This window comes from Bombina bombina, chromosome 6, assembly GCF_027579735.1.
Source record: "Bombina bombina isolate aBomBom1 chromosome 6, aBomBom1.pri, whole genome shotgun sequence".
Lineage (NCBI taxonomy): Eukaryota > Metazoa > Chordata > Amphibia > Anura > Bombinatoridae > Bombina > Bombina bombina.
In genome coordinates this window covers 748,926,119-748,939,068 of record NC_069504.1, presented here as the reverse complement: position 1 = coordinate 748,939,068, position 12,950 = coordinate 748,926,119, and positions in this window count along the sequence as shown.

Here is a 12,950-nt window from a genome sequence, read left to right as displayed (position 1 = left end):
CTTGGACCCCTCCCAATCCGGTTTCAGGAGCAATCACAGCACCGAGACTGCCCTCCTGGCTGCCACAGACGACATCCGCACCCTGCTCATCCAAGGAGAGACTGCCGCGCTCATTCTTCTAGACCTCTCAGCCGCATTCGACACAGTAGCCCACAGCACCCTCCTGATGCGCCTACACGATGCTGGCATCCGCAATAAGGCCCTGGAATGGATCACCTCCTTCCTCAGTGGCAGAACCCAGAAAGTCAGACTCCCACCCTTCTCCGATCCTACAGCAATCAGCTGTGGCGTACCCCAAGTCTCTTCTCTTAGCCCCACCCTCTTCAACATCTACGTGGACCCCCTCGCCGCGATTGTCCGACAGCACAACTTCAACATCGTCTCCTACGCTGACGATACCCAGTTAATCATCTCACCCGAGACCCCGCCAACGCCAAGAAAAATGTCCACGAAGAACTTACAGCAATCGCCACCTGGATGAACAACAACCGTCTCAAACTCAACACTGACAATACCGAAATCCTCCTCCTCGGACCCACCAAATATGCATGGGATGACTCCTGGTGGCCCACAGCCCTCGGACACCCTCCAACTCCAACACACCACGCACGAAATCTAGGCGTCATCCTCGACTCATCACTTTCCATGGACCGCCAAGTCAACGCCGTCTCTTCGACCTGTTTTCACATACTCAACCTACTGCGAAAAATCTTCAAGTGGATCCCCACTGAAACTAGAAAATCGGTCACCCACGCCCTTGTCAGTAGTCGACTGGACTACGGCAATGCACTCTACGCCGGTTCCACCATCAAGCTCCAGAAACGACTCCAACGCATCCAGAACACCTCGGCCAGACTCATCCTCGACATCACTAGCCAAAACCACATCACCGAACATCTAAGGAACCTACATTGGCCCCCCCCGTCAACAAGATAATCACCTTCAAGCTACTAACCCATGCATTCAAGGCCCTCCACAACATCGGTCCTGAATACATCAACCACCTTGTCAATTTCTACACCCCCTCCAGACAACTCCGCTCTGCCGACCAAGCACTCGCAGTCATCCCCCACATCAAGAAAAATACAGCTGGAGGAAAATCCTTCTCCTATATGGCAGCAAGGTCATGGAACTCCCTCCCGCTGCACTTCAGACAATCCACCTCCCTTACAAACTTCAGGAAGGACCTCAAGACCTGGCTCTTCGACTGAATCGTCTTCCCTTAGCCCCCCTCTCCCCCCTCCCAGCGCCTTGAGATCCTCACGGGTGATTAGTTTGCGCTTTACAAGTACCCAATAGAATAATAGTAAGAAATGAAGACATTGAAACATAGAAACATAGATATTGACGGCAGATAAGAGCCATAGGCCCAGCAAGTCTGCCCAATATTACCTAACAGTATACATTTATCTAGTTTGTAGTATAGCCTTATGCTTGTCCCATGCATTTTTAAAGTCCCCCACCGTGTTTATCGCTACTACCTCTTGAGGAAGTTTATTCCATAAATCAAACACTCTTTCGGTAAAGAAGTGCTTCCTCAAATTACTCAATCTACTACCCTTTAGCTTGAGATCATGACCCCTTGTTCTTGAATTTTCTATTTTATGTTACATTCCCGCAGCCTCAGTTTTACTAAGCCCTTTAACGTACTTGAAAGTTGCTATCATATCACCTCTTTCTCTTCTCTCCTCTAAGCTATACATATTTAGGTAATTGAGACTATCCTGTACCATTTTGTTAGCCCTCCTTTGCACATATTCAAGTTTGATAATATCCTTCTGAAGATATGGCCTCCAGAACTGCACACAATACTCAAGATGAGGCCTAACTAATGATCTATAAAGTGGCATAAGAACCTTACTATTTCTGCTGCAAATACCTCTACCAATACATCCACGCATTCTGCTAGCTGCATTACAACATTGTTTACTAAGTTTTAAATCATCTGAAATAATAATTCCCAAGTCTTGTTCCTCATCTGTAACAGTAAGTAAAGTGTCATTAATTCTGTAATTAACATTTGGATTTTTCTTCCATAAATCCATTATTTTACACTTTGCTGTGTTAAACTTTAAATCCCAGTCATTTGTCTAATCCTCCAATTGTTGTATATGACTTCTCATTTTGTCTATACCCACTGGAACATCCACTCTGTTATAAAAAAAATTATCATCTGCAAACAGACATACTGTAGCCCTTTGCTGATATCACATATAAATATGTTAAACAAAACAGGCCCCAGAACTGACCCCTGAGGAACACCACTAGTAACAGCCCCCTCTGCTGAATGAACTCCATTTACTAAAACACTTTTTTTTCTGTCCTTAAGCCAGCATTCCACCCAGTTCACAATTTTTGAATATAGACCAAGGAGATACAGTTTGTGAATTAATTTATTGTGTGGGACGGTGTCAAATGCTTTCCTGAAATCTAGATGTGCTACATCAACTGCTTCACCCTTGTCTAATACTTTAGTTACTTAATCAAAGAAGTCAATTAGAATAGTCTGACATGACGTCCCTGAAGTAAAACCATGCTGATTTTGGTCCTCTAAATTGTTTGTCTTTATGTAAGTCATAATTCTTTCTTTTAAGAGGCTTTCCATTAATTTCCCTACTACTGAAGTTAAACTTACTGGCCTGTAGTTACGAGATTCTTCTCTACTGCACTTTTTATGAAGAGGTATTACATTTGCTATTCTACAATCATCTGGGACAGCTACTGTTAATAGTGACTGATTAAAGAGGTCAGTTAATGGGACAGTTAGCACTGATCAAAGTTCTGAATATATAATAGATGAATATTATCAGGCCCCACTGCCTTTTTAACATTTATTTTTGATAATGCTAACAAAACCTCATCCTCTGTAAAAAGATTACTGTTACGCTTGTTTCTATTTGTCATTGCATCCCTTAATGTAGACATTCTATCTTCACAATCTTTTGTGAAAACAGAAGAGAAGTAATCATTGAGACAGTCTGCAATCTGCTTATCTCCTATTATTCTACCATCAACTGATTTCAATTTTACTACTCCTACCTTATTTTTTCTTCTTTCACTGATATATCTAAAGAATGTTTTGTCCCCATGTTTTACTGACTGTGCTATCTTCTCTTCTGCATGAGCTTTAACCTTCCTAATTAACTGCTTATTCTTTTTTTGTTGTAGTCTCCATATTTTCATATCATCATTTGCTTGTGTGTGTCTGTAATTTTTATAAGCTATCTTTTTTGTCTTTGCAGCATGTGCTACTTCTTTGAAAATCAAAATTGTTTTCTGCTTTCTTTTACTTTTACAGACATGTCTAATACAGTGTGCGGTTGCATCTAAAATGGCACCTTTGACAAATTACCACTGTTCTTGAACCCCTGTAATAAGTTTTCCCTTTTAAATAGTAGGTATTTAGGTATTCTCCCATTAATGAAAAACTTTTGTTTTAGTCTGGGTGGACAGTTCCTGCACATGAATACTAAACCAAACATATTGATGATCACTGATCCTAGGTTCTAACATACAGACACATCTGAAACTGTATCACTGTTTGTAAGTATTAGATCTAATATAGCTTCCTTAAAAGTTGGTTCCTTAACCAATTGCTCAAGTGATTCCCCTATTGCTGAGTGACATTACATATATACATATACGTATAATATATATATATATATATATATATATATATATATATATATATATATATATATAGTGTAAGATAAAATAAGTAAGTTATCTATTAAATATTAGACTTGGACATGCATAAAACCATTGTTAAATTAAAATCCATTTTGTCACGATTCTGAAGCTAAACCCAGAAATCAAACCCCCTCTTTTTTCCAATTATTTTTTTTAGCATATATTATTTAAAAACCATTTACTAAAAGATCACTAGGTACCCTGTAGGGACAGAGACACTCAGTTTCTAAATTCCTTGTTATTATAGGTGAAATGTAACAGTTCATATGAAAAGTAAATTTGAAATAAATTGTATAATTATATTATTTATTTTAAAAACAAGCAATTATATCAGATTTTCAATGCCCATAAATACTATATTGGATGAATGTCCGCTATATTAAATAAATTGCTTAATTGGTGATTTTAAAATCTTAAACAGCCAACTGCAGAATTAGTAACATCTTCCTTGTTTTGAATTCATCAGATCAATGCTTATGTAATTGGTGATGTAAATGATATCATATGTTTTTATACACTCAGCAAGAGATAGACTAAATTTGGAGTCTATTTATATTAATAGTAAATGTGAATATAATATATATATATATATATATATATATATATATATATATATAGATAAAATTATTTATTATGGCGATCACTTCATATTACATATATGATCTAAGATGTTGAATGAGAAATGCAATATATAACAGCTGATAAAATGAACTGATATACAAATAAAGTAAAAAAGTAATATAAAAATTATATTAATATTAATGAAGCGAAATAACTTCAAAGTTCACAAACTAACGACTTATTCAGTGAATGATGAAAGTATGTTGATTTATATCTAGTACAGTCATAGAAATGTGACTAATAAATACATCTCTTAACATATGCAAAGGTTTGAAAAAGGATCATATCTATCTATCTATCTATCTATCTATCTATATATATATATATATATATATTCTATTATAATCATGTCTGTTTTTAAAATACATGTGTTCAATTGAGCCAGATAGTCACATATATGTTGAACATAAAGTCTATTAATACTATTAAGTAAGTTAATTAAATATACTTTTTAAAATGGATATAATAATATACATTTTTAGCTAGTATTCACTAATGACGCTACATTCTAGTTCTCTGTTGTACGCGGGTGTCCAACTTAAGACAATTAAATAACATTTTCAAATAAAAAATTATACACAAGCTCCAAAACAGTGCATACCAAAATTAAATAAATTATTATAAAATAAGTGTGCTTTATCATAAAGATAAAAGCTCTAACATATTAAATAATAGGTGCTTTTTGATGTTTAACTTTAACTTAATGCTGCTTCTTGGGTGGTAAATAGACATAGAACAAGCTATTATGCTATTGTTTGTTCCCAGGTTGAGCGCTTCTCTCTTTTTATTTACCTCAAAATATCTGTCTAATTTGCTAGACTTTGGAGGGACAACCATCACTGTGGAGTCACTATCGTCTAGGATAATTAAAACCTCCCTAAGTAACACACGAAGATGTTCTAGTTTAAACCTGAAGGATACCACTTTTGAGTCCGTAAAAACTACTCTGAATCTGAGATTTCACCTTCAGATGCAAGAGCATGAACCTCTTCCTCAGGACTGAGGGAAGAGACTTCTGAAACAGCTACAACTGAATCAGAAAGCTTGATGACTGCAGAAATGGACTTTCTCTTGCGATGGCCCTGCAACATTGGAAAGGCAGACAAAGCATAGGAGATAGTAGAAGACATAAGGGAAGCTATGTCCTATAGTGAAATTCCAAAAGGAACTACAGCCGACGCACAGGGCACTGCTGGTGAGGGCGATAATTTTTGGGATGCTTGGGGAGAAAGTTGCGGCATAAATTGACCTTCATCATAAGACTCTTGGACAACATCTGCCTAAGAGGAGATTGTCTCTGAAATTTTTTTATCCCTAAAACTCACAGTCCTTTCAATACATGTAGGACAGAAAGGGATTGGTGGTTCCACATTTGCATCAAGAGATAAAGCACATGTAACATATTGCACCCCATCTTGGGTTATCTTTCCTCATAAAATATTGAATATGTAACAGAAAAAACTGTGAAGAAGCAATAAAATAAAATAATAAAAAACCGTTACTGTCTCTTTAAATGCAAACGGTTTTGCTATTCCTTTTGTCAAATGTTAATTTTTGGTGTAACTATAAACGTTCAGAAAAAACAAGTATAAAGTACACCTCTGCACCTCAGCAACCTGCTGAGGTGCTACTAACATAACAAATGCTACTGTATCCCTCTGTACAACGATCCGTTACCCGCAGTCAGTCTCTGAACCGGACTAGGAACGCATCCGTGCTAGGATCGCATGAAAATACAATACATGCTGCTCCAGCCCAGAAAACAACCAGCCCAGCGTAATGACGACCTACAAATGTGAGGAAAATATCACTCAGTGCAGAGGCACGAAGAAACAGGAAGTCACGCCAATCGTGGGCATACCCCAGGTCTATGTCTCCCTCTCTAAGGGAAAAACTAGCGTGGAACCACCGGAGCCTTCCATTTAAATAAAAAAATAAAATGAGCAACATAACTACAGTCCCAGTGCCTGCATTAAATCACTGCCAAAAGAAAACTTTCAGCCTCAAAGTCTAAAACCGTCCCCACATAAGTAATGTTTTATATTAACGCCTTATGTACCATAGTGCTAAGTAACAAACACTGAGACTCTTTTAATCCCATAAAGTTAGCACTTACCTCAAACACTGCCTGGCAGTAGGGCAGATCACAAGCTTGAGAGGTCCTCTCCCTCACATCAGCCTGAGAAATAAAACAATGCTGAGTCAGTAAGTACCTGAAGATGAAGGGCAGCTGAAACATGGGAGGCACAGTGAGAATTATGTGCCACAAGTTCCCATAGCTCTAAAGCCATTAAAAGCTCTACTAAAGAGACTGATATGGACTAAGGCTACACCCCAGAACAAAGGATCACTCTCTGGCACTACTTTAAAAATAATAAACTCTTGATTGAAGAATATAAACTAACACCTCACTTTACCTGCTCCTATCACTAACGTAGGCAAAGAGAATGACTGGAGTGGGAGGGAAGGGAGTAGCTATTTAACAGGTCTGCCGTGGTGCTCTTTGCCTCCTCCTGCTGAGCAGAGGGTGAATATCCCATAAGTAAGGATGATGATCCGTGGACTCATCGTGTCTTTAAAAAGTAAATGCAAGTACAATACTGATTGTATATTCAAGTTAACTTACCGAGTTACATTTTTGCTTTGTTGAATTTGCTCTACTTGTTCTCCTAAAGAATTTAAATAAACCACACGTTTTTGCAAAGGTTACATCACCTGTGTTTAAATTTTTTTTTTAAAAAAATTATTATTTAAATACGATTGACATACATTTAAGAAGCGTTCAAGATAAAGATTGGAGCACACTACAATATGTTCATTTTTTAATTTTTTTTAATATAAACTCATTAATAAAAAAACCCGTTAACAATTGTTTATATAAAACAGTTTAAGATTTTAAAACTATAGTCAAGGAAACTAAATCGATAAGATTTTAATTACATCAAAAAGCTCACCAATAGTGTCCAGTGATGATTTTCATTCACTGCTCCAATTAAAATGTCATATTTTTTTACATCCATCTGTAAATTAAAAAAAATAACAAAAAAGCTTATATTTTAATGAAAATACAATAGTTCTAAAAATTAGAATAAACAATTACCTTTCTCAGTGGTATTGATTTTCCTTCCCACAAATCATTTAAAGCAAAGTTGTCAATAACACATGCTTGTGTTTTAGAATTTTTGTTATTTTTTAACCAGTAGAAACAGGTACGCATTAATAATCTGCAAAAAAAATAAATAATAATAATAACTTTATGATAAATAAAGAATGTTAAAAAAGTAATTAAACAACAGTGAGTGCAATGTCTACAAAATTAGATATATTTTAGAAAATTTGATACATTAGACTAATTTATGGTACATTTTTGTGATCATAATATAAAACTATCATAAAATAATAGTCCATTCGTCTTAATAAATATTAACATGCACACTTGAAGAAAGTGTAAGGGAATGTTATATTTAATTTTTATAAATTAATTTAGCTGTTTCATATAATCATTATTATTATATTATTATTATTAATGATATCATGAACAGATACATTGAAAACATGGTAGAGAATATGGAGTACATAAGCAAGTAATAACTTTAATTAAAAGTTGCAAATGAACTTTGTAATGTTACTCATCTCCACTCTTTCAAAGATAAATATCCATAATGGTTCTTTAAAAATAAAATACACAACACAAAGAAGATAGAGGTTTAACTAGTATCTATAATAGATGACATCTTTATATAAATTTAAATATAAACATATATTACACTGTAAACTTTATCCATGATGATCTACTTGTATTTGTTTTATTTAATTTTTAATTTGAGGACCTTGGTTGTGAAGTATATCATCACATTCACAATATTTAAAGACCCTAAATTCATTAAGCTCTGTTATTTGTGGATAAACACACAGTACATAATACCATTGTATTGTATGTCTTCTGTGATTTTATTTGCTTACATGATGCATTTGACAGCATAATATTGAATATCTTAATGTGCTTCCGCATTCTTATAGCTCGCTGCAGCAACGCCAATGTCAAAAAATTAATTAGAGAAGGTGATAATTACGTTGTTCTTTATTGTTGGATGTGAAATAGTTAATGGTTATGGACAGCTCTGCTTAGCTATTTAGGGCTGTCAACGTCACCTTTTTATTTGAAGTAAAAATAACATTTAACAAACAATAAACAACAAAATTATGAATTCATGGTTTCGAATGGGCATTTAATTGAAATCCACTTTTCAACTTAATCATATTATTATTTTTTATCAGTTCTCTTGGTAATTATATTTGAAAAATATTTAATGAAAGCTTCATAATAAAGCATAGATATGTTACTTACCTTTGTTACGCTTGATGATTGGTGTTAAAAAATAAAATAAAAACAATGACTATAGAGGTTGCTGATACAATAAAGTTCGAAATTAAAGGCTTTCATTTTTTTATTTTTAAATAAACATACCAAGATAACAATAAAAAATTGATAATAGTAGTAAATTAGAAATACCTTTTACAAATATATGTTCTTTCAAATTCATAAACTATATATTTTCTTTTGTTTACCTTTTATTTTTTAATATTCAAATATACTCATACTCAAAACTCACCTGGCTTTCAAGTTGATTGCCTGGTTTCAGCCGCAACACATCCAAATCGAATATTGTATATTGACCAATTTTTTAAACAAGCAAATTGCCAGTAATATTTTTGCCATATTTCGTAAATTACTGTGAATAAAAAAAAAAAATGTTTTATTATAATATATATTAATTTATTAATAGTGTGATTTAATAACACATACGTTGATTATACGACTTCTGTTCCATTTCTGCTTCTTTTGAATCCTTTTTTGCAACAATTTCAGACACTTTTTTCTCGCTTATTAAGTCTTGTAAATGTGAATCTGGTATTTCTAAATCTTTTGTTCAAAATAATTGGATCCAGTTGCTCCTACAATTTTAGATACCTTGTTATCGCTTTTCAACTCTTGCACATGGGAATCTGTTATTCCTATAATCTTCTGTTTTTCCAAATTATTGGATTCAGCTGCTGTTAAATTATCTGATTGATCTATAAAAGATTCTTTGTTCTCATTATTTAAATTCGATGTTATTCTTGTTGATGGTGTTTTTAATTTTTTTAATAGGTCAATATTGACCATCTCTGGATTACCATTTTCGTTTAGAATCTTGGCTACTTTGCCGTCAATGCTAATCATTGTATATGGCCCAAGAAATGTATTCTCTAACTTCCCTCCTTTTCACTGCAGTGATTTCACATTTTTTTTAGAACTGTGTCTCCAATTTTGACTGAAATATGAGTTTTTAAATTCTCTTTCCTTTTCTTAACATTTTCTTGTGATTTATTAACATTTATGTTTACTATTCCACAAGATCATTGTTAACCTATAAGTTTAGAAAAAGAAAAGATATTGAAATAATTGAACATTGTTATAGCTTTAAAGTAAAAAAAAGTAAAGTAAAAATCTATTAATGAAAAAAATAAAAATAAAGTAGAAATAAAAATAATAAAATAAAACAAATGTCTATATTTTGCAATAGCAAAGTGCTACTTGTATTTATTGCCATATAACTTGCAAATAAAAAACAAAGAACATGTAAACATTGTGTATTTCAAAAACAAGGACAAAATTTAGATTTTTTTTTATTTTTTTGGTGGTTGTAGATGTGTAACAGATTTCGGGGGTTAAAGTAAGACAAAATGTGTTTTTTTTTTAAATTATTTTATCATTTTTTATTAAATTTTTTATAGTAATTTATAATATATGATGAAATTTTTTTTATCTTTAGAACGTCCAGTTAATGGCGTCCAAAACGGTATATAATATGTGTGGGTACAGTAAATGAGTAAGAGGAAAATTCCAGCTAAACACAAACACAGGAGAAATGTAAAAATAGCCATGGTCCTTAAGGGAAAGAAATTGAAAAATGGCCTTGTCATTAAATGGACACCGAAATTTTTTTTTTCTTTCGTGATTCAGTTAAAGCATAACATTTTAATCAACTTTCTAATTCACTCATATTATCACATTTTCTTCGTTCTATTGCTATCTTGATTTTAAAAGCAGGAATGTAAATCTTAGCAGCCAGCCCATTTTAGGTTCAACAACATTAATAGTAATTGCTTATTGGAGGCTTACATTTACCCACCAATAAGCAAGCATAACACAGGTTCTCAACGAAAAATGGGCCGGCTCCTATGCATCACATTCCTGCTTTTTAAATAAAGATAGTAAGAGAACGACTAAAAATGTATAATAGGAGTAAATTAGAAAGTTGCTTAAAATTGCATGATCTATTTGAAATTCTGAAATTGGGGTTATTGTCCCTTTAAAAGACCAGTAAAGACAGTAGATTTGAAAAATCAACAAATGCAAGATAACAAGACAATGGAATAGCACTTAGTCTGAAATTCAAAGGAGTAGTAGATTTTTTTCTAACAATTGGAAAAGTTATGTCTATTTCCACTACCCCTGTACCATGTGACATCCATCAGCCAATCCAAAATGCATACACGTACCATGTGACAGCCATCAGCCAATCACAAATGCATAGTTATTCTTGGACATGCTCAGTAGTAGCTGTTGACTCAAAAAGTTTAAATCTAAAAAGACTGTTAACTTTTTTTTAATGGAAGTAAATTGGAAAGTTTTTTTAAATTTGCATGCTGTATATGAATAATGAAAGTTTATTTTGACTTGAGTGTCCCTTTAAGGGGTTAAAAAAAATGTTATGGCTATCCTTGAATGGCCTCTTTGGGTATTCTATAACACTAAAAAATATATTTATATGTTTATATATTCTTTTCAGTGTTATTTCGATTAAGAAATAGTTTTTAAATACTTTATTATTTGTTTTTTATAGATCTCAACTCACACTTTATCTTATGTGTTTCTATCTATATATAGCTTTTCTTTGATATAATGCAGAAGTACATAATGATTATCTGCTGGAGCATGACTAGAATCAAATAAGCAGTTAGGAAATTAAATGCCTATGTGTATATGATGCTAAACAATGATAAGGGGGGTGCTGGATCCGACTAGTACAGACAGCATAGCTATATAAGTCTGCTATATTATTAATGATATTTTGGATAAAATATTCTCCTTTAATTTTACTTTTTTTTTAATGTCAATTTTTTTAATTTTTTTAGGATATGCACAATTCACAAAATGTTTTAAGAAGTTTTAAACAATCGAATGTAAAAAATTTTTTTTAAAACATTTTTAAATTAATTATTAATGTTCACATACATTTAATTGTTTAAAATTAATAAAATTAATAACAAACCTCATAACTTTCTGGAACCTCTGATGGGTACCTAGCCTCCCTCCCATACATGAGAAGTATGGTGAACATTTTGTAGTCATTTGTTTTTTGGTATTGATGCCAAATATTACAGCATCTAGATACAAATCCTAATTTTCAGGGGTGTTGCCCACCAATTTACGTAATGACCTGCAAAAGACACATTTTTAAATAATTTAAAATAATATATGTACAATTAAATTAATAAATAAAAGACAAATATAAAATATATTTACCAATAAGTCTTGATTAGTAATATTATCAATAAGCAATAATTGTAAATTAAAAATAAAAGACAATACTGACTAGAAAGTACAACACACAAATTGATATTGTGTTAATTAATACTAACATTCTATTATAAATAATTTAAAAACACAACATCAAGGTCATCATCAACTTAACGGATTCTCTTTTAATTTACAAATTTTTTTTCGATTTATCAATGTTAATTTTTTTTTAACTTTAACCCCCTTAATGACGCACGTCGTAAAGGGTACTTCATACACAAACTGGTAATTAAAGACCAACGACATACCCTGTACATAGTTAGGTGTTTAAAGCTTCAGGAAGAGATCATGATCGCTTACAACCGCTTTAAAGGTATTGCCGTGATGCATCGATATTAGGCACCTTTGCAATACATTTTTTAGCACACTAATGGAGAGAGGGTCACTCTGTGGCCCTCTCTGCATCGTCCAGCGATGGTGACGATTGTTGGTGGGTGGGAGCAGATGCAGGGAGGCCCATCGCTGGACAAGTTACGGTGATGACAACGTCCACTGTTCCGGGAAGGTGGGCTGGAGCATGCACGCGTGCACACGACCATCCGATCAGTGCGTGGGAGAGAGTGAGGAGGGAGAGGTGGAATGTTGTTGGGCATGGAATCTGGGAGTGAGGTATGATATTCAGGGGGGTCCGCTACACTGCGTAAAAAAGGAGTAAATATTTTTTTTAAAAAAGAAAGACAATTTGTTAAGAAATTGTGTACTGTCAGGAATCTGCCAGTACTTAAAATGGCCACAAATATGAAGAGGGGGGAGGTTAAGAGAGCTGTTTGGCGTGGTGTCGTGGAGGTTGGGGGCTTAGGGGGAAACTACACTGCAGAAACAATTTATTCACGAAAAATGCTTAAATAAAATAATTATAATTTTGTACTGGCAGAGTTTCTGCCAGTACTTAAGATGTCGGTGACAATTGTGGGATGGGGAAGGGAATAGAGCTGTTTGTGAGGGGTCAGGGAGAGATTAGGGGGTGGGATGTGTCATGTGGGAGACTAATCTCTGCGCTAAAGATAAACAT